Source organism: Heptranchias perlo, unplaced genomic scaffold, assembly GCF_035084215.1.
Source record: "Heptranchias perlo isolate sHepPer1 unplaced genomic scaffold, sHepPer1.hap1 HAP1_SCAFFOLD_44, whole genome shotgun sequence".
NCBI lineage: Eukaryota > Metazoa > Chordata > Chondrichthyes > Hexanchiformes > Hexanchidae > Heptranchias > Heptranchias perlo.
Genome location: NW_027139453.1, coordinates 3,657,995 through 3,681,895, shown reverse-complemented (window position 1 = coordinate 3,681,895; position 23,901 = coordinate 3,657,995). Strand labels below are relative to the sequence as shown.

Here is a 23,901-nt window from a genome sequence, read left to right as displayed (position 1 = left end):
ATATAAAGGTTAGTGATTGACCCTCCCACAGGTTGGTAATTTCAGTCGTTAATTTTTGTATAAAGATTAGTGCTGGGGCCCTGCAAGTTTATTGACGTTTTTCCACCTCTCGCACAGAACCATTTATTCATACTGATGTCCTCAATATGTTGTAATCAGGAACATTTCTCTGTGTTCTGTGAAAACCCAGGCCCTGTTTTAAAGATACCTGATCACATTTCTCATGATTCTGACTTTCCAAACGTGTTTGGAATGATTTCGAGATTGACAGACGTAACACACAATCTGAATGTCAATTCAATGGAATGTTGACCCGTTCTCGTTTTACTTTTTAAGATCAAGTTACTCTTCAAAACCTCCTTCCATTTTCCTGCTAATAACTTTTCACTGTTTCATAAATCTTCTGTTCCTGCTCCAACAGTTTTATTAATTCCACTCAGTGCTGTGGCCCTCCTACCTGTTGATATTAAAAGTAACTACTCAAATTACCGGTTTCCCTTTAAAACATTCTGGAAGTTTGTTTCTCTCCAAAGGGAGCGGCCTCTCTTTATTTAGTTGAGCCAGTTCAACACCGTCACGAACATATTTCAGCAAAAACAGAAGTCCCTGCTCCATTCTCCCACCTAATTCGCATTAAACTAATCAATTATAATTGATCAGGAACAAGTTTTGGCTCCGATTTTGCTCCTGTCCTGTGATTGGATGGCGTTCAGTCCAGCCTCGTGTAACCATAGGCTGATTTTCCAGGTGCCCGGCAGAGAGCGATAATCGGCCATTGCGAATCTGTTAACCCTTTACTAAGCTGAACTTTGTGTTCGATCAGTCTTTGATCAGTGTACCGGGAACCAAACGGTTCAGTGATTAAAAAGAGCCAGTGTCATAGTTTAAAAAATGCAAATAGAGTGAGAAAGGCCAGTTTCCCACCCCTGTTTACTGAATATCAAATTCTAACATGAGGAGGAGGCACATCTGGACTAAGATGGTGCAAATCTCCAGAGTTCGTGTTCCTGCTTTCTCTCCCGTAATCGCTTTAAAATGTGCCTGTGGGGAGATTGGTGGGGTCCATGAAGGGATAAGCACTGAAATTCCCAGTGTAAAATACCCGGCCTTCAGTCAGTGCCTGAGCGAACAATTAGTGAATTGTTCCATCCGCGAGGAATGGAGAGCTCCCTCCGCCGGAGAACATATCTGACAGCGGGAAATCGGCTTTAGAAAAGAGGAAGGGGCAGAAAAAGTTAATTTAAATCAAATTGACACGACTTGAACCTTACCTTGATCCCGCAAGTATTTTCCGCCTCGCAATGTCCGTGTAGATTTGACAAATTATATCCTTGTTATTTCAATGTAATCAATCGACTGTAAGTTCTTTGCATTATTTTAGCAGTTCACAACTTGAGAATTTGATCTGATCCTTGTTATGTGAGATTCAGAGCTCCGCCCCCTGTGAAAGCTGCTGCCAGACATCAGGATGGATTTCAACACAAACATTCCTCATGTGTTTCAGAACAGGGAGCGGCCTTTCTGGTGGAATCAAATCGAACCGGGTTGACAATTCGCTGCCACGTCAATTGTGAACAAAGATGGTGATAAATTTTACTTTTTCTCTTCTTGTTAAAGAGAAGTTCAGTAAAACAGATATTTGGTGAGAAATAAATAGTGACATTTGCATCAGGGACATTGTTCACTGAAGTCCATTCGATTTTCTGATGTTGGCGCTTTCAATCCTGTGGCCAAGAGCCAGTGTTTCGTCAGTGAGCAGAGGAGAGGCGATTTCTGCAAGTGAGGATATTAACCATTAAACCGCCGAATTAAACTATTGCGAAGCATCAATCAGATCAATCACTGGGGGAATGGACAGTATGGGTAAATGCTGGGTTTATATATCATTAATACATTGTTACATGAACAGCGTGGTTAAATGGTGGGTTTATATATCATTAGATACACGGCCAAATGGACAGTGTGGGTAAATGCTGAGTTTATATATCATTAAATACACTGTTAAATGGACAGTGAGGTAAATGATGGGTTTATATTTCATTAAATCCTCTGTTAAATGGGCAGTGTGGTAAGTGGTGGATTTATATATTGTTAAATACGCTGCTAAATGGACATTTTCTTAAATGGTGGGTTTATATATCATTTAATACAATGTTAAATGGAGAGTGTGGGTAAATGTTGGGTTTATATATCATTAAATACACTGATAAATGGACACTGTGTGTAAATGGTTGTCTTATGTATCATTAAATACACTGTTAAATGGACAGTGTGGGTAAATGGTGGGTTTATATATCATTAAATACAATGTTAAATGCAGTGTGGATAAATGGTGGGTTTATATATCATTAAATACAATGTTAAATGGACATTGTGGGTAAATGGTGGGTTTATATATCATTAAATCCACTGTTTAATACACATTGTGGGTAAATGGTGGGTTTATATCATATTAAATACACTGTTAAATGGACAGTGTGGGTAAATGGTGGGATTATTTATCATTAAATGCAGTGTTAAATGGGCAGTTTAGGTCAATGCTGTGAATTTTCACATTAAATACACTATTAAATGGACAGTGTGGGTAAATGCTAGGTTGATAAAGCGTTTAATACACTGTTAAATGGACGGTTTTGGTAAATGGTGGGTTTGCGTGGAGTCAGGGTGTGTTAATTGAAATTTCTAAAATGATAAAAGGATTCAATAGAGAATTACATAGAATTACATAGAACATATGGCATTGTAACAGGCCATTCGGCCCAACATGTCCATACGACACACGAGACTCCACCCCCTACTTCTTCTATCCCTACCACCATATCCTTATATTCCTTTATCCGTCGCTTGTTTATCTAAGTTTCGTAAATGCATCTATGCTCGTCGCTTCAACCATTCTCTGGTTGAAAAATTTCTGCTGAATTCCCTATTGGATTTACCCCCAGAACCCTCTGCTCCTCTCCCCGATTTGGACACTTATTATCCAAGCAGTTTGTGGCCCCCTTATTTTTCCTACTAAAATATAATACCTCACACTCATTAGGTACAGATAATGCATTTCGTCTGATGGAGGAGTCCAGAACAAGGGGACACAATATTAAAATTAGCACTCGGCCGTTCAGGAGTGAAATCTGGACGCACTTTTTTTCACACAAAGTTTACTGGAAATGTGGAATTCCCTCCTCCAAAAGGTTGTGGATTCTGGGTCAACTGAAATTTTCACGGTTGATAGCGGCAGATTTTTTTTGTTCACGGTGTGAAACGATGTATCATAATAGGTACATCACAGGAGTCCTTTCGGCCCATGATGCCTGTGCTGGCTCTTTGAAAGAGCTTTCCAATTAGTCCCTTTTCCATGCTCTTTCCCCAAAGCCCTGTTAATTTTTCCTTCAAGTTTTTATCCAATTCCCCTTTGAAATTTACTGTTGAATCTCTCTTTTTGCCCCTCTTATTTCCACCTTTTTTTTATAGATCTCCTCTGTTCCTTCTGTATTCAGCCTGGTTCACTCCTGTATTATAAACCTTACATTCGTCATAAGCCTCAGTTTTCTGTTTCATTTTAATATCTCTCTCTTTAGTCATCCAGTGAGCTCCAGCTTTGGATTCCCTTCCTTTCCCCCTCGTTAGGATGGGTCTGCACTGTGCCCGAACCAAGTAGGCTCTGACTGGCTGTTTTTATTTAAGGCAGAGCTCCATCGGTTCTGAACTTCGCAGAATTCCAGGGGAGTAAAGATCAGATAATCGGTGCAAGAGAATCGAAGGTAAACGTTGTTAAATATAGTTTTGTAAACACTCCCATTGTTCCACCCTGTGTCCAGTCAGAATTAAACAGTGAAACCCCGAAACCAACCTGCGATTTTATTACGTGGCCGGTTAAAAGTTCAGTACAAGAGATTCTGTATCTGTAGATTTTAAATACTAATTCCTGAAATTGATGCTTTTTGTATCTGCCGAGATGCTGAACTGATGTGTCCAGGATTCTGGATCGCAATTCACCTCCCCCCACCCCCAAACCCACGTTATCATAAGAATCTTGTGCAGTCGATAAACAGAGAGACAGGTCAGGACATCGCAATCTCTGGCGCCGTTTGGGAGTCTCCGCCTCTGCCGGGCGAGTCCCAGCAGTTCTCCCGCACCCACCTGGCAGGACAAGGCAATACTTGCACAGAAGGTTGTTTTTTAATATGTGTGTTTGACAGTGCAGTCCTTCTAACTCATCTGCTTTAACCGCAGCAATGCACAAACACAGCCTGCCGGCTCCGGGCATTTTATTGGTGCATTTTGAAGTACCCCTTCTACCTTCTTCTGGATTGTGCCGAGATTGCCTGAATTTACCCGCTACTCGGGGACAAGATTATGTACTGGGTTGTTCCTGTCCGTCATTACTTTCCTTTAATTCCTGTCGTCACTTGTTCAATGCATTATTTACCAACATTATCAGGAAAGATTTAACAGGCTGTGGCTCTGTTCTCTTTTAAGTTGAAGACGGAGAGGTGACCTGATTGAGGTCTTTAATATACGGAAGGAGTTCCATAGGTCCGACCGAGAGAGGATGCTACCAATTGAGGGCGGTCCAAAACTAGAGGCCATGAATATAAGATATTTACTAATGACACCAAGATATAATTCAGGAGAGACATCTTATAGAATAGCGAGAAAGTGCAATTCGCTACCACGTGGAATGGTTGAGGCGAAAAGTGCAGATGCATTTAAGGGGAAGGTAGATAAATACACGAGGGGGCTAGAAATAGAAAGATAAGTTGATCGGGTGCGATGCAATAGTGTGGGACAACGCTAGTGTTGAGCATAAATACAGTCAAAGATCTGTTGGGACAAATGGGCTGTTCCTGAGCTGTAAAATGCTATGTAATTCAATTAATATTTTTATTACACCAGCTCTTTCATCAACACAGATGCAGTCAGTAATAACAACCCTATATTGAGCAGGGATACTGTCAGAATTATCAGCCCTATAATGAGCAGGGATACTGTCAGTAAAAACAGCCCTATAATGAGCAGGGATACTGTCAGAATTATCAGCACTATAACGAGCAGGGATACTCTCAGTAAAAACAGGCCTATAATGAGCAGGGATACTGTCAGAATTATCAGCCCTATAATGAGCAGGGATACTCTCAGTAATAACTGCCCTATAATGAGTAGGGATACTGTCAGTAATAACAGCCCAATATAGAGCAGGGATACTCTCAGTAATAACAGCTCTATATTGAGCACAGATACAGTCAGTAATATCAGAGCTATATTGAGCACAGGTAGTCAGTAATATCAGCTCTATGATCAATACAGGTAATCTCAGAAGTATAAGCTGTATACTGTCAGTTGTATCATCTCTATAATCAACACAGATACTGTCAGTAAAATCAGCTCTATAATCAATACAGATCCTGTCAGTATATCAGCTCTATAATCAATATAGATACTCTCAGTAATATCAGCTCTATAATCAGTACAGACACTGTCATCAATATCATCTCTATAATCAGTACAAATACTGTCATTAATATCAGCCCTGTAATCAGTACATACACTGTCAGCAATATCATCCTTACTGTCATTAAGAGCAGTTCTAAAATGAGTACAGATACTGTCAGTAATATCATCGTTGTAATCAATACCGATACTCTCATTAATATCAGCTCTATAATCAGTAGAGATACTGACATTAATATCAGATCTGTAATCAACACATGTCCGTAATATCGGCTCTATAATTAATACCGATACTGTCAGTAATATCAGCACTTTTTAGTTTCACAATTGCTATGCTGAGATATGAACTCACGATCCGAGCGCTGTTCTATTACCAATAGGCTTGCTCTTTGAAACAGTCTCGAATCGCCAACATGCCACATTCATTCGCCACATTATATTAGGGACTCTGAGGTCGCTCTGATGCTCAGACTCGGGATAACAACACCTCCCCCCACACCCCGGTTTTCGTGCATTCGGGTGGTTTCTTTCCCACATAAACCGGGTAAGAAGAATCCAATCCATTTGAACCCCAGATCCCCACTCCTCATAAAGAGTAGAGTGGATTAAACCTCCTCCCGCACTGAGGGGCCAATCAGAGATTTATGAATCCATTCTCATCCCACACTTGGAGGCCAATCAGAGACCCGCACTTTCCAGCAGCCACCGGGAACCCTGGGTGTTGTCACTCCCCCAAACGCAGAAGCAGAGGAGACAGAGGGGCATTCTGGGAGAAGAGGGCTCAGTCACCTCCACTGAACAGTGGGTAGCAGAAGAACTGGTATCGAGGAGCAGTTAAACCCGAAACACAACACTTGTGTTTCCCTCCCTCCTCCTCCAACCAAAAAAAAGAGGCACTGTGAGGAGGGCAAGCAAGTTGACTCGGAGGAGGATCGAGCGACTGCAGCTGCTGGAGGCACGAAGTCACAGCCAACAGGTAAATGATTGGCTGGTGACTGGTAAGCTGTTTTTCTTTCCTTTTTTATTTGACATTGTAGTTGTTGTTAAGCTAATTTAAGGTTTACGTCATGGCAGGAGATCCCAGACCCGTGTCATGTTCCTCTTGTGGGATGTGGGAATTCAGGGATCCTTCCTGTGTCCCTGATTCCTTCACCTGCGGGAAGTGTGTCCAGCTGCAGCTACTGTTTGACCGCTTGACGGCACTGGAGCTGCGGATGGACTCACTTTGGGGAATCCACGATGCTGAGGAAGACGTGGATAGCACGTTCAGTGAGTTGGTCACACCACAGATAAAAATTACTGAGGGAGATAGTGAATGGTTGACCAACAGACGTAGGAAGGCAGTGCAGGGGTCCCCTGCGGTCATCTCCCTCCAATACAGGTATACCGTTTTGGATACTGTTGGGAGAGATGGCTCACCAGGAGAAGGTGACAGCGGCCAGGTTCATGGCACTGTGGCTGGCTCTGCTGCACTGGAGGGCAGGAAAAAGAGTGGCAGAGCTATAGTGATAGGGGACTCGATTGTAAGGGGAATAGACAGGCAACCGAGACTCCTGGATGGTATGTTGCCTCCCTGGAGCAAGGGTCAGGGATGTCTCGGAGCGGCGGCAGGACATTCTGGAGGGGGAGGGTGAACAGCCAGTTGTCGTGGTGCATATAGTTACCAATGATATAGGTAAAACACGGGATGAGGTCCTACAAGCTGAATTTAGGGAGTTACGAGTTAAAGTAAAAAGTAGGACCTCAAAGGTAGCAATCTCAGGACTGCTCCCAGTGCCACGGGCTAGTCAGAGTAGGAAAGACAGGATAGCTAGGATGAATACGTGGCTTGAGAGATGGTGCAAGAGGGAGGAATTCAAATTCCTGGGCCATTGCAACCGGTTCTGGGGGAGGTGGGACCAGTACAAATTGGATGGTCTGCATCTGGGCATGAGTGGAACCAATGTCCTAGGGGGAGTGTTTGCTAGTGCTGTTGGGGAGGGTTTAAACTAATGTGGCAGGGGGATGGGAGCCGATGCAGGAAGTCAGTGGGAAGTAAAGTGGTGACAGAAACAAAAGGCAATAAGGGAGAGTGTACGAAACATGACCGGACAGATGGTCTAAGAAAGCAGGGCAAAGACCAATGGAAGTCTAAATTAAACAGCATTTATTTCAATGCAAGAAGTCTGATGGGCAAGGCAGATGAACTCAGGGCATGGATGGGTACATGGGACTGGGATGTTATAGCTATTACTGAAACATGGCTAAGGGAGGGGCAGGACTGGCAGCTCAATGTTCCAGGGTACAGATGCTATAGGAAAGAGAGAGCAGGAGGTAAGAGAGGAGGGGGAGTTGCGTTCTTGATTAGCGACAACATCACGGCAGTAGTGAGAGGGGATATATCCGAGCGTTCGCCCACTGAGTCTATATGGGTAGAAATGAAAAATAAGAAGGGAGAGATCACTTTGATAGGATTGTACGACAGACTCCCAAATAGTCAACGGGAAATTGGGGAGCAAATATGTAAGGAGATTACAGACAGCTGCAAGAAAAATAGGGTGGTAATAGTAGGGAACTTTAACTTTCCCAACATTGACTGGGACAGCCATAGCATTATGGGCTTGGATGGAGAGCAATTTGTTGAGTGTATTCAGGAGGAATTTCTCATTCAGGATGTGGATTGCCCGAATAGAGAGGGGGCAAAACTTGACCACCTCTTGGGAAATACGGAAGGGCAGGTGACAGAAGTGTTAGTGAGGGATCACTTTGGGACCAGTGATCATAATTCCATTAGTTTTAAGATAGCTATGGAGAATGATAGGTCTGGCCCAAAAGTTAAATTCTAAATTGGGGAAAGGCCAATTTTATTGGTATTAGACAGGAACTTTCAGAAGTTGACTGGGAGAGTCTGTTGTCAGGCAAAGGGACGTCTGGTCAGTGGGAGGCTTTCAAAAGTGTGTTAACCAGGGTTCAGGGTAAGCACATTCCTTATAAAGTGAAGGGCAAGGCTGGTAGAAGTAGAGAACCTTGGATGACTCGGGAGATTGAGGCCCTGGTCAAAAAGAAGAAGGAGGCATATGACATGCATAGGCAGCTGGGATCAAGTGGATCCCTTGAAGAGTATAGAGATTGCCGGAGTAGAATTAAGAGAGAAATCAGGAGGGCAAAAAGGGGACATGAGATTGCTTTGGCAGATAAGGCAAAGGAGAATCCAAAGAGCTTCTACAAATACATAAAGGGCAAAAGAGTAACGAGGGAGAGAGTAGGTCCTCTTAAGGATCAACAAGAGATAGGTGAGATCCTGAATGAATATTTCACATCGGTATTTACGGTTGAGAAAGGCATGGATGTTAGGGAACTTGGGGAAATAAATAGTGATGTCTTGAGGAGTGTAAATATTACAGAGAGGGAGGTGCTGGAAGTCTTAACGCGCACCAAGGTAGATAAATCTCCAGGACCTGATGAAATGTATCCCAGGACGTTATGGGAGGTTAGGGAGGAAATTGCGGGTACCCAAGCAGAGATAGTTGAATCATCGACAACTACAGGTGAGGTGCCTGAAGATTGCAGGGGAGCAAATGTTGTGCCTTTGCTTAAGAAGGGCGGCAGGGAAAAGCCTGGGAACTACAGACCGGTGAGCCTGACATCTGTTGTGGGTAAGTTGTTAGAGGGTATTCTGAGAGACAGGATCTACAGGCATTTGGAGAGGCAGGGACTGATTAGAAACAGTCAGCATGGTTTTGAGAGAGGAAAATCATGTCTCACGAATTTGATTGAGTTTTTTGAAGGGGTAACCAAGAAGATAGATGAGGGCTGTGCAGTAGACGTGGTCTACATGGACTTCAGCAAAGCCTTTGACAAGGTACAGCATGGTAGGTTGTTACGTAAGGTTAAATCTCACGGGATCCAAGGTGAGGTAGCCAATTGGATACAAAATTGGCTTGACGACAGAAGACAGAGAGTGGTTGTAGAGGGTTGTTTTTCAGACTGGAGGCCTGTGACCATCGGTGTGCCTCAGGGATCGGTGCTGGGTCCGCTGTTATTTGTTATTTATATTAATGATTTGGATGAGAATTTAGGAGGCATGGTTAGTAAGTTTGCAGATGACACCAAGATTGGTGGCATTGTGGACAGTGAAGAAGGTTATTTAGGATTGCAACGGGATCTTGATAAATTGGGCCAGTGGGCCGATGAATGGCAGATGGAGTTTAATTTCGATAAATGTGAGGTGATGCATTTTGGTAGATCGAATCAGACCAGGACCTACTCCGTTAATGGTAGGGCGTTGGGCAGAGTTATAGAACAAAGAGATCTAGGAGTACAGGTTCATAGCTCCTTGAAAGTGGAGTCACAGGTGGATAGGGTGGTGAAGAAGGCATTCGGCATGCCTGGTTTCATTGGTCAGAACATTGAATACAGGAGTTGGGATGTCTTGTTGAAGTTGTAAAAGACATTAGTAAGGCCACACTTGGAATAATGTGTACAGTTCTGGTCACCCTATTATAGAAAGGATATTATTAAACTAGAAAGAGTGCAGAAAAGATTTACTAGGATGCTACCGGGACTTAATGGTTTGACTTATAGGGAGAGGTTGGATAGGCTGAGACTTTTTTCCCTGGATAGTAGCAGGTTCAGGTGTGATCTTATAGAAGTCTACAAAATAATGAGGGGCACAGATAAGGTAGATCGTCAAAATCTTTTCCCAAAGGTAGGGGAGTCTATAACGAGGGGACATAGATTTAAGGTGAGAGGGGAGAGATAAAAAAAGGTCCAGAGGGGCAATTTTTTCACTGGAAGGGTGGTGAGTGTCTGGAACGAGCTGCCAGAGGCAGTAGTGGAGGCGGGTACAATTTTGTCTTTTAAAAAGCATTTGGAAAGTTACATGGGTAAGATGGGTATAGAGGGATATGGGCCAAGTGCAGGCAATTGGGACTAGCTTCGTGGTATAAACTGGGCGACATGGACATGTTGGGCCGAAGGGCCTGTTTCCATGTTGTAAACTTCTATAACACTGAGTCCGATTGTCAGCGTCTCACTGCAGCCCAGACTGAGACCCACCCTGGGACCTTCCTGTCTGTACATTTGTCCACTGTCCCACTGCAGCCCAGACTGAGCCCCACCCTGAGGCCTTCCTGTCTGTACATTTACTCAGTGTCCCACTGCAGCCCAGACTTAGCCCCACCCTGCGCCCTTCTGTACATTGAGTGTCCCATTGCAGCCCAGACTGAAAACCGCCATGGACACTTTTTTTCTGTTCATTGACCCAGTGTCCCACTGAAGACCAGGCTGATTCCTACCCTGGTCCCTTCCTGTATGTACATTGACCCAGTGTCTCATTGCAGCCCAGATTATTTCCTGCCCTGATCCCATCCTGTCTGTAGATTGACAAAATCCCCATTAGGGAATATTGAGCCCCGGATATCCTGCAGAATCAGCGCTGTGGGACCGGGTGACTGAGTCTCGGGATCCTGTCGCTGCGCCTCTGACTTCACAATGGGAGACAACTCTCGCTCAGCTCGGGCTTAAAACCTGGAGCGCGGCCCGTGAATGGGGAGGGACAGAGAATCGGGCAAAATGATCAAGGACTGAGAGCACATCGCTTTTAAACAGAGACAGAATGATCCGGGACTGATCGCTCACCCCTTTTAAACAGGGACAGAATGATCCGGGACTGATCGCTCACCCCTTTTAAACAGAGACAGAATGATCCGGGACTGATCGCTCACCCCTTTTAAACAGGGACAGAATGATACGGCACTGATCGCTCACCCCTTTTAAACAGAGACAGAATGATCCGGGACTGATCGCTCACCCCTTTTAAACAGAGACAGAATGATCCGGGACTGATCGCTCATCCCTTTTAAACAGAGACAGAATGATCCGGGACTGATCGCTCATCCCTTTTAAACAGGGACAGAATGATCCGGGACTGATCGCTCACCCCTTTTAAACAGAGACAGAATGATCCGGGACTGATCGCTCATCCCTTTTAAACAGGGACAGAATGATCCGGGACTGATCGCTCACCCCTTTTAAACAGAGACAGAATGATCCGGGACTGATCGCTCACCCCTTTTAAACAGAGACAGAATGATCCGGGACTGATCGCTCACCCCTTTTAAACAGGGACAGAATGATCCGGGACTGATCGCTCACCCCTTTTAAACAGAGACAGAATGATCCGGGACTGATCGCTCACCCCTTTTAAACAGGGACAGAATGATCCGGGACTGATCGCTCACCCCTTTTAAACAGAGACAGAATGATCCGGGACTGATCGCTCACCCCTTATAAACAGGGACAGAATGATCCGGGACTGATCGCTCACCCCTTTTAAACAGGGACAGAATGATCCGGGATTGATCGCTCACCCCTTTTAAACAGGGACAGAATGATCCGGGACTGATCGCTCACCCCTTTTAAACAGAGACAGAATGATCCGGGACTGATCGCTCACCCCTTTTAAACAGGGACAGAATGATCCGGGACTGATCGCTCACCCCTTTTAAACAGGGACAGAATGATCCGGGACTGATCGCTCACCCCTTTTAAACAGGGACAGAATGATCCGGGACTGATCGCTCACCCCTTTTAAACAGGGACAGAATGATCCGGGACTGATCGCTCACCCCTTTTAAACAGGGACAGAATGATCCGGGACTGCCAGCACATCCCTTTTAAACATGGACAGAATGATCCGGGACTGATCGCTCACCCCTTTTAATCAGGGACAGAATGATCCGGGACTGACAGCACACCCCTTTTAAACAGGGACAGAATGATCCGGGACTGACAGCACACCCCTTTTAAACAGGGACAGAATGATCCGGGACTGACAGCACACCCCTTTTAAACAGGGACAGCATGATCCGGGAGTGACAGCACGCCCCTCTTAAAGAGACACAGAATGAACCGGGACTAACAGCACGCCCCTCTTAAAGAGACACAGAATGAACCGGGACTAACAGCACATCCCTTTTAAACAGACAAAGAATGATCCGGGACTGACAGCACATCCCTTTTGAACAGACACAGAATGGTCCGGGATTGGTTAAAGGAAAGAAACAGAAAGTCGGGATAAACGGGCCATTGTCAGGTTGGCAGTGTGTTACTGGTGGGGTGTCGCAGGGGTCAGTGCTTGGGCCTCAGCGATTTACAATCTATATTGATGAATTAGTTGAAGGGACAGTGTAAAATGTCCAAGTTCGCTGACGATACAAAGCTAGGTTGGAAAGTAATTTGTGAGGAGGACACAAAGAGTCTGTGAAAGGATATAGACAGATTAAGTGAGTGGACAAGACGGTGATAGTTGTGGCATAATGTGTGGAAATGTGAGGATATTCACTTTGGAAGGAAGGATAGAAAAACAGAATATTTTAAAATGGTGGGAGACTATTAAATGTTGTTGTTCACAGAGAATTGGGTGTCCTTGTATAAGAAACTCAAAAATGTAGTATGCAGCTAGAGCAGGTAATTCGGAGAGCAAATGGCATGTTGGCCTTTATTGCAAGGGGGTTCGAGTACAAGAGGAGGGAAGAATTACTACAGCTGTACACGGCTTTAGTGAGACCTCACCTGAAGTATTGCGTCCAGTTTTGGTCTCCTTATCTAAGGACGGGTATGCTTGCCTTGGAGGCGGTGCAACGAGGGTTCACTTGATTAATTCCTGGGATGAGAGGGTTGTCCTATGAGAAGAGATTGAGCAGATTGGGCCTGTACTCTCTGGAGTTTAGAAGAATGATAGTGATCTAATTGAAACATATAAGATTATGATGGGGCTTGACAGGTTAGATGCTGAGAGATTGATTCCCCTAAATGGAGATTCTAAAACGAGGTTGCATAGTCTCAGGATAAGGGGTCGGCCATTCAAGACTGAGATGAGGATGAATTTCTTCACGCAGAGTGTTTTGAATCTTTGGACCTCTCTACCCCAGAGGGCTGTGGATGATGAGCCATTGAATATATTCAAGGCTGAGATCGATAGATTTTTTGAATTGTGATCAAATTCCCTCCTATCTCCTCTCTGACTTCATTTAACAGTCTCGGGTGCGTTATTTCTCAGTGACTTATCCACCTCGGCTATTAAATTCAGATCCCAATCCTTTTCTACAGTTATCTCGAAATATGGTCCCACATGCTCCACTGTTACAACAACATTTTCACATCTGCCATCACTTTTAGAAACTAAAGGAAATGTGTTGTTTCTCCCCAAAACCTCATCGATCACAGCCCAATCTTATAGATACTAGATCACATCTCTCATCAATCTAACTTTCCAAATGTGTTTGGAATGATTTGTAGATTCACAGACATAACACAAAATCTGAACTCCAATTCATTGGACTGTTAACCTGTTCTCGTTTTTCTTTGCTTTTAATATTAAATTACGTCTTCTGTCACGACTTCAAAACCTCCTTCCTTTTTCCTGCTCATAAATTTTCACTATTTCACAAATCTTCTGTTCCTGCTCCAACAGTTTTATTATTTCCACTCTCTCGTCTCAGATCCGGATATTTCACACGATCCAGTCCTATCAGGTGAAACCCTCCCACTGCTCTATATACCCAGTCTGCTAAACCGTTGTTGTTTGTCGGTTCAGTTCGTAACCGTCCCTCCACTTCGTCCTGAACTAACCCTGTGCTCCCAAAAACATGAACCCTTCCCTCCAGTTCCATCCCTGCAGCCGGACATTGACCTGCCTCATATTGTCCTCCTTTAGCAGCCCAGCGCAAAACAATCCAGAGATCACCACGTTGAGGCCTAGTTTTTCAGTCCAGAGCTCAAATGTTAATATTCCCTCTCTCAACGGAGCTCTTTCCTTGTTATTGGTTCCGGCCATGACTATTTTCCGCTCTGCTTTCCTTCCCAGAGAGTGTCCCACCTGTTCCAGGAAGTTCTTCGCTCTGACACCAGGAAGGTAACTTACTTATTGGGACTGCATAGAGCTGCCGAAGAATTTGTTTATTCGCCTGACTATCGCTCTCCTATTCATGTGCCCAACTTGCCTCTCACACATGCCCCTACTCCCTGGTTTCACACTATTATTCAGAAGGACCATCCTGGGTCGCTGTCGCTATCCACCTTACAGTCGAAACACCAGATATCTATTGAACAGTTCCAGCACTGAGATCCCTCCACCTATGACTGCACTGGCCCACTGGATTTTCACTCACTTCCCTCTATCAACACAGTATCTGCTCGGTTTCCTCTTCCTGAGTGAGCTGTAGGTTCTTGCTCGTGATCAGTGCCCTTTATCAGGATATAATTGATATTGTAAAGGTTGATCTGAACCTACCGGTGACTATTCTCATTCTTGTTGATGAAGTTGGATCTTCTCCCCTGTTTGGACCTTCAGCCATGGTGGTGACAGGCGTTCCAAGATTCTGCTGCTCTGTAATAAATATATTAATAGCAGGGTTAGACGGAAATATTAAGATGAGAAGGATATCAAGTCCCTACTCCCCCATCAGCACAACAATTGTTAGCTCTGGGATCGAGCATTTCCCGACTGTTACCAACAACTCTCCACATCAGGTGCGGCACAGACAGCTGGCCAGGGAAAACCAATGAGTCCCGCAGACCTCCACAACCAGTTCTAGACGGCCGAGATTCTGCACTGGGAGCACCCATTGGTAAGATTTAGTCTCCGTGCAGGACAGCACCAGACTTATCCCTGAGCTGGTGAATATTCTGAAGAGCAATATGGAGCGAGGTGATGAGTTCAATTATTCTTAACTCGGTGTTACCCAGTCTGGCGCTATTGTATTATTTTATTCACAGATTTGTTGCAATTTTTTGATTTGTTGAGTTTTGATATTAAATTCTGGCATTTTATGAACCTGATATCTACCTACATACACAATACGGAGCTGGGTGTGATTTATCTGCTCTCTCTGGGTAGTGACGTTGTCCGTGTGTTCATGGAGATGTGTTTTGGTTGGTGCTTCTATTTGAATATATTTACCATATCTCTCACGGTATCAGCACCTGACTAACGTTTGCCGATGACACAAAGATTGGTGGCATTGTCAGCAGTGTAGATGAAAACATGAAATTACAAAGCGATATTGATAGAATAGGTGAATGGGTAAAACTGTGGCAAATGGAATTCAATGTAGACAAATGTGAGATCATTCACTTTGGTTCAAGAATGGATAGAAGAGGGTACTTTCTAAATGGTAAAATGTTAAAAACAGTGGATGTCCAAAGGGACCTCGGGGTTCAGGGACATCGATCATTGCAGTGTCATGAACAGGTGCAGAAAATAATCAATAAGGCTAATGGAATGCTGGCCTTTATATGTCGAGGACTGGAGTACAAGGGGGCAGAGGTCATGCTGCAGCGATACAAAACTCTGGTCAGACCGCACCTGGAGTACTGTGAACAGTTCTGGGCACCGCACCTTCGGAAGGACATGTTGGCTTTGGAGGGAGTGCAGCGTAGGTTTAATGGAATGATACCCAGACTTCAAGGGTTAAGTTACGAGGAGAGATTACACAAATTGGGGTTGTATTCTCTAGAGTTTCGAAGATTAAGGGGTGATCAGTTCGAAGTTTATCAGATATTATGGGGAACGGATGGGGTGGATGGAGAGAAACTATTTCTGCTGGTTGGGGAATCTTGGAGGTGGGGGCACAGTCTAAAAATTAGAGCCAGACCTTTCAGGAGCGAGATTAGAAAACGTTTCTACACACAAAGGGTGGTAGAAGATTGGAACTCTCTTCTGCAAACGGCAATTGACACTAGCTCAATTGCTAAATTTAAATGTGAGATATATAGCTTTTTGGCAGTCAAAAGTATTCAGGGATATGGGCCAAAGGCGGTTTTATGGAGTAAGATCACAGATCAGTCATGGTATTATCAAATGGCGGAGCAGGCACGAGGGGCTGAATGGCCTACTCCTGTTCCTGTTTTTCCTATGTTTCCGAATTTTACACCGTTCAATAAAATTAACACTAATGTATAATGTTATCAATCGTGTAATCTTAAACTGGTGCTGCACAGTTATCTTTGGATTATCTTTAGGGGTCTTACAATCTCAAAAACCACCACAAATATATAAGTTGTCGATTTGAGGGCTGTTTTACAATCATAATTCTCTATTGTGTGTTTGTCTCTCTGTGTGTGCGCAAAGGCAAGAGCAACAAATTAAACTATCAGTCCCGGTGCTTGCCTTTCCACACTGTCGGAATGTAAAAGCGATTCATCTCGGTCAGTAAATTTCAATAAACTATAGTTGAAGTTTTCTCGAGCATAAATGTGCAGCCAAGATTGGGACCTTGTAAGATGCAGTTATCTGTTGTTTCAGTCACGCTCACACTAGTGTAATAAACGGACAACAGCAACAAAAACTTACATTTACACCTACACTAATTACATTAGTTTAATCAAATACAAGATTCATTTGAGCAGTTACTTCCTTTTTTATATAAAGCCTAGAGATCGGGCCCTAAAACCTGTTGGTAATTTGAATGGTTACTTTTTATGTAAAGATTAGTGATGGACCCTCCGACCTGTTGGGAATTTCAGTAGCTACTTTTTCTAAAGATTAGTGATGGGCCCACCGACCTGTTGGTAATTTGAGTTGTTAGTTTTATTTAAAGATTAGTGTTGGACACTCCCACCTGTTGGTAATTTCAGTGGTTAATTTCGTTATAAAGACTTGAGATGGACCCTCCTTCCTGATTGTAATTGGAATTGTTACCTTTTCGATAAAAATTAGTGGTGAGGCCCTGCTACCTATTTGTAATTTATGTCGTTACTTTTTACACAAAAAATACTGATGGACCCTCCTACCAGTTGGTAATTTAGATTGTTACTTTTTATATGAAGAATAGTGATGGATCCTCGTGCCTGTTGCTCATTACAGTAGTGACTTTTTATATAAAGATTAGTGATTGACACTCCTGCCTTTTGGTAAGTTTTTTTATGTGGACTAGTGATGAGGCCTCCAAACTGTATATATTGGAAGTAACTACTCAAATTATCAAAATTAACGATCAGGAACCTCCTTTCTCTGTGAAAGATGGTTTCAGCCCTGAAGCTGTTTCTCTTTAAAACAGTCCTGCAGTTTACTTCTGCCTGAAGGGAGAGGCCTCTTTTTCTTCAGTTGAGCAAATCTAACAACTAACATCCTCAATAACTTATTTTTCGAAAAAAGGTGAAGTCCTTGCTCCATTCTCCCACCTAATTCGCATTAAACTAATTAATTATAATTAATCACGAGCAAGTTTTGTCTCCGATTTTGTTCCTATCCTGTGATTGGATGGCGTTCAGTCCGGCCTCGGGTCAGCTGAGGCTGATTTCCCAGGTGTCCGGCAGAGAGCGATAATCGGCCATTGCGAATGTGTTAACCCTTTACTGAGCTGCACTGTGTGTTCCACCAGTCTTTGATCAGTTCAATGCAAGTGTGCCGGGAAACATAACGGTTCAGTGAGTAAGAAGAGCAAGTTTCACCGTTACAAATAAATGCACATAGAGTGAGAAAGGCCAGTTTCCCACTCCTGTTCACTGAATATCAAATTCTAACATGGGTAGGAAACACCGCAAGGCGAGGATGGTGTAAATCTCCAGAGTTCGTGTTCCTGCTATCTGTCCTGTAACCGCTTTAAAATGTGTCTGAGCGGAGATTGGTGGGGTCCAAGGAGGTATAAGCCCTCAAATTCTAGGTGTAATGTAGCCACCCTTCAGTCAGTGTTTGAACGAACAATCAGTGAATTGTTCAATCCGCGAGGAATGGAGAGCTCCCGACGCCGGGGAACATATCTGACCGCGGGAAATCGACTTTACAAAAGAGGAAGGGGCAGAAGAACTTAATTAAAATGCAAATTGACATTACATTAACATTACCTTGATCCCGTCTCTCAATGTCCGTGCAGATTTTACAAATTATTCCCTTGTTGTTTCATTACAACCAATCGAGTACAAGTTCCTTGCTTTATTTTAGCAGTTCACAACTTGGGAATTTGATCTGATCCTTGGTATGTGAGATTAAGAGCTCCACACTCTGTGAAAGCTGCTGCCAGACATCAGGATGGATTTCAACACAAACATTCCTCATCTGTTTCAGAACAGGGAGCGGCCTTTCTGGTGGAATCAAATCGAAGCGGGTTAACAATTCGCTGCCAGTAAAGCAGATACATGGTTAGAAATAAATTGTTACATTTGCATCAGGGACATTGTTTGCTGAAAATCCCATCGATTTTCGGATGTTTGCGCTTTCAACCCTGGGGCCAAGAGCCAGTGTTTCGTCAGTGAGCTGAGGACAGGCTGTTTCTGTAAATGAGGACATTAACCGTTTAACCTCCGAATTAAACTCTTGTTGTGCATCAATCACCTCAATCACTGGGGGAACGAGTACTGACATTCCACAGTTATATTTATCAGAGTAAATATTCAGCAGATACACCAGTTACATTGTTAATTCCGGAAAGGACCATTCCTGGACTGTGATTGGTATAAGGATTGGATTTCTCCCATTTTCAGAGGGTTCACAGACAGAATGCAAAAACAACTCCACGGGTTGGAAGTGTCCAAAGAGAGAAAGTATTTGAGCACAGATTGTGGTGATAATTCCGAGGGACGGATTGTTGTGATCAATCCGAGGGACAGATTGTGGTGATAATTCCGAGGGACGGATTGTTGTGATCAATCCCAGGAACATATTGTGGTGATAATCCCGACGGACGGATTATTGTGAACAATTGTCGAAACGGATTGTTGTGATCAATCCCAGGGACAGATTGTGGTGATAATCCCGAGGGACTGATTGTTGTGATCAATCCCAGGGACAGATTGTGGTGATTATCCCGAGGGACGGATTGTTGTGATCAATCCAAGGGACAGATTGTGGTGATAATTAAATACTCTGTTAAGTGGACAGTTTGGGTAAATGGTGGGTTTATATATCATTAAGTATACTGTTAAATGGACAGTGTGGGTAAATGTTCAGTTAATAGATCATCAAATACATTTTTCAATGGACAGTATGGATAAATGGTGGTTTTATATATCATTAAATACACTGTTAAATGGACAGTGTGGGTAAATGGTGGGTTTATATATCATTAAATACACTGTTCAATGGACAGTGTGTGTAAATTGTGGGTTTATATATCATTAAGTACACTGTTAAATAGACAGTGTGGGTAAATGGTGGGTTTATATATCATTAAGTACACTGTTAAATGGACAGTGTGGGTAAATGTTCAGTTAATAGATCATCAAATACAATTTTCAATGGACAGTATGGATAAATGGTGGTTTTATATATCATTAAATACACTGTTAAATGGACAGTGTGGGTAAATGGTGGGTTTATATATCATTAAATACACTGTTCAATGGACAGTGTGTGTAAATGGTGGGTTTATATATCATTAAATACACTGTTAAATAGACAGTGTGGGTAAATGGTGGGTTTCGATACAATTAAATACAATGTTAAATGGACTCACAGTCCCTGTACTGATTATCGAGCTGATACTGCTGACAGTATAAGTTTTGCTTATAGAGCTTATGCTTCTGAGATTACCTGTATTGATCATAGAGCTGATATTCCTGACAGTATCTGTATTAATTGTAGAGCTGATATTATGAACAGTATCTAATCTGAATATGGAGCTGGTATTACTGGCCTTATCTCTGCTGATTTTACATGTGATATTACTGAACGTACCTGTACTGATTATGGAGCCGATATTACTGACAATACTTGTATTTATTATCGAGATGATATTACTGATTATATCTGCACTGATTATAGAACTGATATTAATGACAGTACTTTTATTGATTGTCGAGCTGATATTACTGAAATTATCTGTCCTGATTTGATAGAGCTTCATCGTGAGAGTATTTTGACGCTTATAGGGTTGTTCTACTGAAAATGTTTGTTTTGATTATGGAACTGATATTACTGACTGTATCTGTGCTAATATGAGGCTGTTATTACTGACTGTATCTCTGCTCAATATAGCGCTGAGATTACTGACAGTATCTGCGCTAATATGTCGCGGTTACTAACTGTATCTCGGCTCAATATCGCACTGATATTACTGAATGTATCTGTGCTCAAATTAGCCCTGCTTTACTGACTGTATCCCTGTTCAATATAGGGCTGATTATTCTGACAGTATCCCTGCTCAATATTGAGCTGTTACTACTGACTGTATCTGTGTTGATGAAAGAGCTGGTGTAATAAAAACATTAATTGAATGACTTAGAATTGTCCAGCTCAAGAACAGCCCATTTTTCCCACATGTCTTTGCCTGGATTTATGCTCCACACGAGCGTCCTCCCGCACGATTTCATCGCACCCTATCAACTTATCTTTCTATTTCTAGCACCCTCGTGTATTTATCTACCTTCCCCTTAAATGCATCTTAACTTTTCGCCTCAACCATTCCATGTGGTAGAGAATTGCACATTCTCACCACTCTCTGAGTAAGATGTCTCTCCTGAATTACATCTTGGTTTCATTAGTAACTTTCTTATATTCATGGCCTCTATTTTTGGACTGCCCTTAAGGGGAAACATGCTCTCCAGTTCGAGCCTATGGAACCCCTTCCGAATATGAAAGACCTCTATCAGTTCACCTCTCCGTCTTCAACTGAATATAGAAAATAGACAGAGTCTGTTAAATCTTTCCTGATATTGTTGGTAAATAATGCATTGAACAAGTGACGCCAGGAATTAAAAGAAAGTAATGCCAGTAAGGAACACCCAGGCCACAATCTTCTCCCATGGGAGCGGGTAAATTCAGGCAATCTCGGCACAATCCAGAGCACGGTAGAAGGGGGACTTAAAGCTGCACCAATAAAATACCCGGAGCCGGCAGGCTGTGTTTGTGCATTGCTGTGGTTAAAGCAGATCAGTTAGAAGGACTGCACTGTCAAACTCACATATTAAAAAAACAACCTTTGGTGCAAGTGTTGTCTTGTCCTGCCAGGTGGGTGCGGGAGAACTGCTGGGACTCGCCCGGCAGAGGCGGAGACTCCAAAACGGCGCCAGAGAGTGCGATGTTCTGACCTGTCTCACTGTTCAATGACTGAACAACAAAATTCTTATGATAACGTGCGTTTGGTTGGGGGGTGAATTCCAATCCAGAATCCTGGACACATCAGGTCAGTATCTCGGCAGATACAAAAAGCATCAATTTCAGGGCCATAGTATTTAAAATCTACAGATACAGAATCTCTTGCACTGAACTTTTAACCGTCCCCGAAATAAAATCGCAGGTTGGTTTCAGGGTTTCACTGTTTAATTCTGACTGGACACAGGGTGGAACAATGGGTGTGTTTACTAAAGTATATTTAACAAAGTTTACCTTCGATTCCCTTGCACCGATTATCTGATCTTTACTCCCCTGGAATTCTGCGAATTGCAGAACCGATGGAGCTCAACCTGAAATACAAACAGCCAGTCAGAGCCCATTTGGTTCGGGTACGGTGTGCATATATCCCTACGAGGGGGAAAGGAAAGGCATCCAAAACTATATCACCCTGAATGACTAAAGAGATGGAGATATTTAGAAAAATGAAAATGGAGGCTAATGACGAATGTAAGGTTTATAATACAGTAGAGAACCAGGCTGAATACAGAAAGAACAGGAGATCTAAAAAAAAAAGGTGGAAATAAGAGGGGGAAAAAAGAGAACCAATTGTAAATTTCAAAAGGGAATTTGAAGGGAATTAAAAAACTTGAAGGAAAAATTTACAGGGCTTTGGGGAAAGAGCATGGAAGAGGGAATAATTGGAAAGGTCTTTAAAAGAGCCAGCACATGCGTCATGGGCTGAATGGACTCCTGTGCTGTACCTGCTATGATACTGCGTTGCAACCATTTAAAGGGAACAGACAATCCTTCCGTTGCTGAAGTCATTGTACAGAAACTCGAATTAAACTTCACATTCGCCAAATGCCGGAATCCAGCACATGTTTAAATATAAGTACAGGGCATTGGTGAGGCCACACTTGGAGTACTGTGTACAGTTCTGGTCACCCTATTATAGAAAGGATATTATTAAACTAGAAAGAGTGCAGAAAAGATTTACTAGGATGCTACCGGGACTTGATGGTTTGACTTACAGGGAGAGGTTAGACAGACTGGGACTTTTTTCCCTGGAGAGTATGAGGTTAAGGGGTGATCTTATAGAAGTCTATAAAATAATGAGGGGCATAGATAAGGTCGATAGTCAAAATCTTTTCCCAAAGGTAGGGGAGTCTATAACGAGGGGGCACAGATTTAAGGTGAGAGGGGAGAGATACAAAAGGATCCAGAGGGGCAATTTTTTCACTCAAAGGGTGGTGAGTGTCTGGAACGAGCTGCCAGAGGCAGTAGTCGAGGCGGGTACAATTTTGTCTTTTAAAAAGCATTTGGACAGTTACATGGGGAAGATGGGTATCGAGGGATATGGGCCAAGTGCAGGTAATTGGGACTAGCTTAGTGGTATAAACTGGGCGACATGGACATGTTGGGCCGAAGGGCCTGTTTCCATGTTGTATCTTCTATGATTCTATGATTCTATAAGAACGTAGAACCAGGAGGAGGCCATTCAGCCCCTCGAATCTGTTCTCCCATTTAATTAACTCATGGCCGCTCTGTACCTGAACTCTATTTACCTGCCCTTGACCCATTTCGCTCATACCCTGAACTAAAAAAAACTGCCGCTGTGAACCGTGAAAATTTCAGTTGACCCAGAATCCACAACCTTTTGGAGGAGGGAATTCCACATTTCCAGTAAACTTTGTGTGAAAACGTGCGTCCAGATTTCACTCCTGAACGGCCTCGAGCTAATTTTAAGATTGTGTCCCCTTGTTCTGGATTCCTCCAACAGAGGAAATGCCTCCTCTGTACCTAATGAATGTGAGGTATTAGATTTTAGTAAGAAAAATAAGGGGGTCACATACTGCTTGGATAATAAGTGTCTAAGTAGGGTAGATGAGCAGAGGGTTCTGGGGGTAAATCCAATGGGGCATTGAGCAGACATTTCTTTACCCAGAGAGTGGTTGGAATGTGGAACTCAGTACCACAAGGCAGAATTGAGGTGACTCGCATCGACGCATTTAAGGGAAGCTAAATAAACACACGACGGATAAAGGAATAGAAGGATATTAGCGCAGATACTGTCAGTAATATCAGCGCTATATTGAGCAGAGATACAGTCAGTAATAACAGCTTCATATTAGCACAGATACAGTCAGTAATATCAGCTCCATAATCAAAACAGACATTTTCAGTATAACAACTCTATAAGCGTCAAAATAAGCTCACTATTAAGCTCTATAAAATCAGCACAGATACTTTCAGTAATATCAGCTCGAAAATCAATAAAAGTACTGTCATTAATATCCGTTCTATAATCAGTGCAGATATGATCAGTAATATCAGCTCTATAATAAATACAAGTACTGTCAGTAATATCGGCTCTATAATCAGTGCAGATATGATCAGTAATATCAGCTCTATAATAAATA

At 43.0% G+C, this 23,901-nt stretch overlaps 1 long non-coding RNA gene across 5 annotated transcripts in view; it reads right to left on the bottom strand.

Annotated features, from left to right (window-relative positions):
• Positions 1 to 23,901, bottom strand: part of LOC137312868 (uncharacterized) — a 45,593-nt gene that overhangs the window by 10,234 nt on the left and 11,458 nt on the right. For 4 of the 5 annotated variants that reach the window (XR_010960891.1, XR_010960888.1, XR_010960890.1 and 1 more), the window contains exons 2-5: positions 21,755 to 21,831; positions 18,277 to 18,513; positions 14,723 to 14,818; positions 1,272 to 1,773 (exon numbers count right to left, since the gene is read on the bottom strand). This is a non-coding gene — a long non-coding RNA (uncharacterized lncRNA). The remainder of the gene's footprint in view (positions 1 to 1,271; positions 1,774 to 14,722; positions 14,819 to 18,276; positions 18,514 to 21,754; positions 21,832 to 23,901) is intronic. The other variant, XR_010960892.1, reaches the window with a different exon arrangement.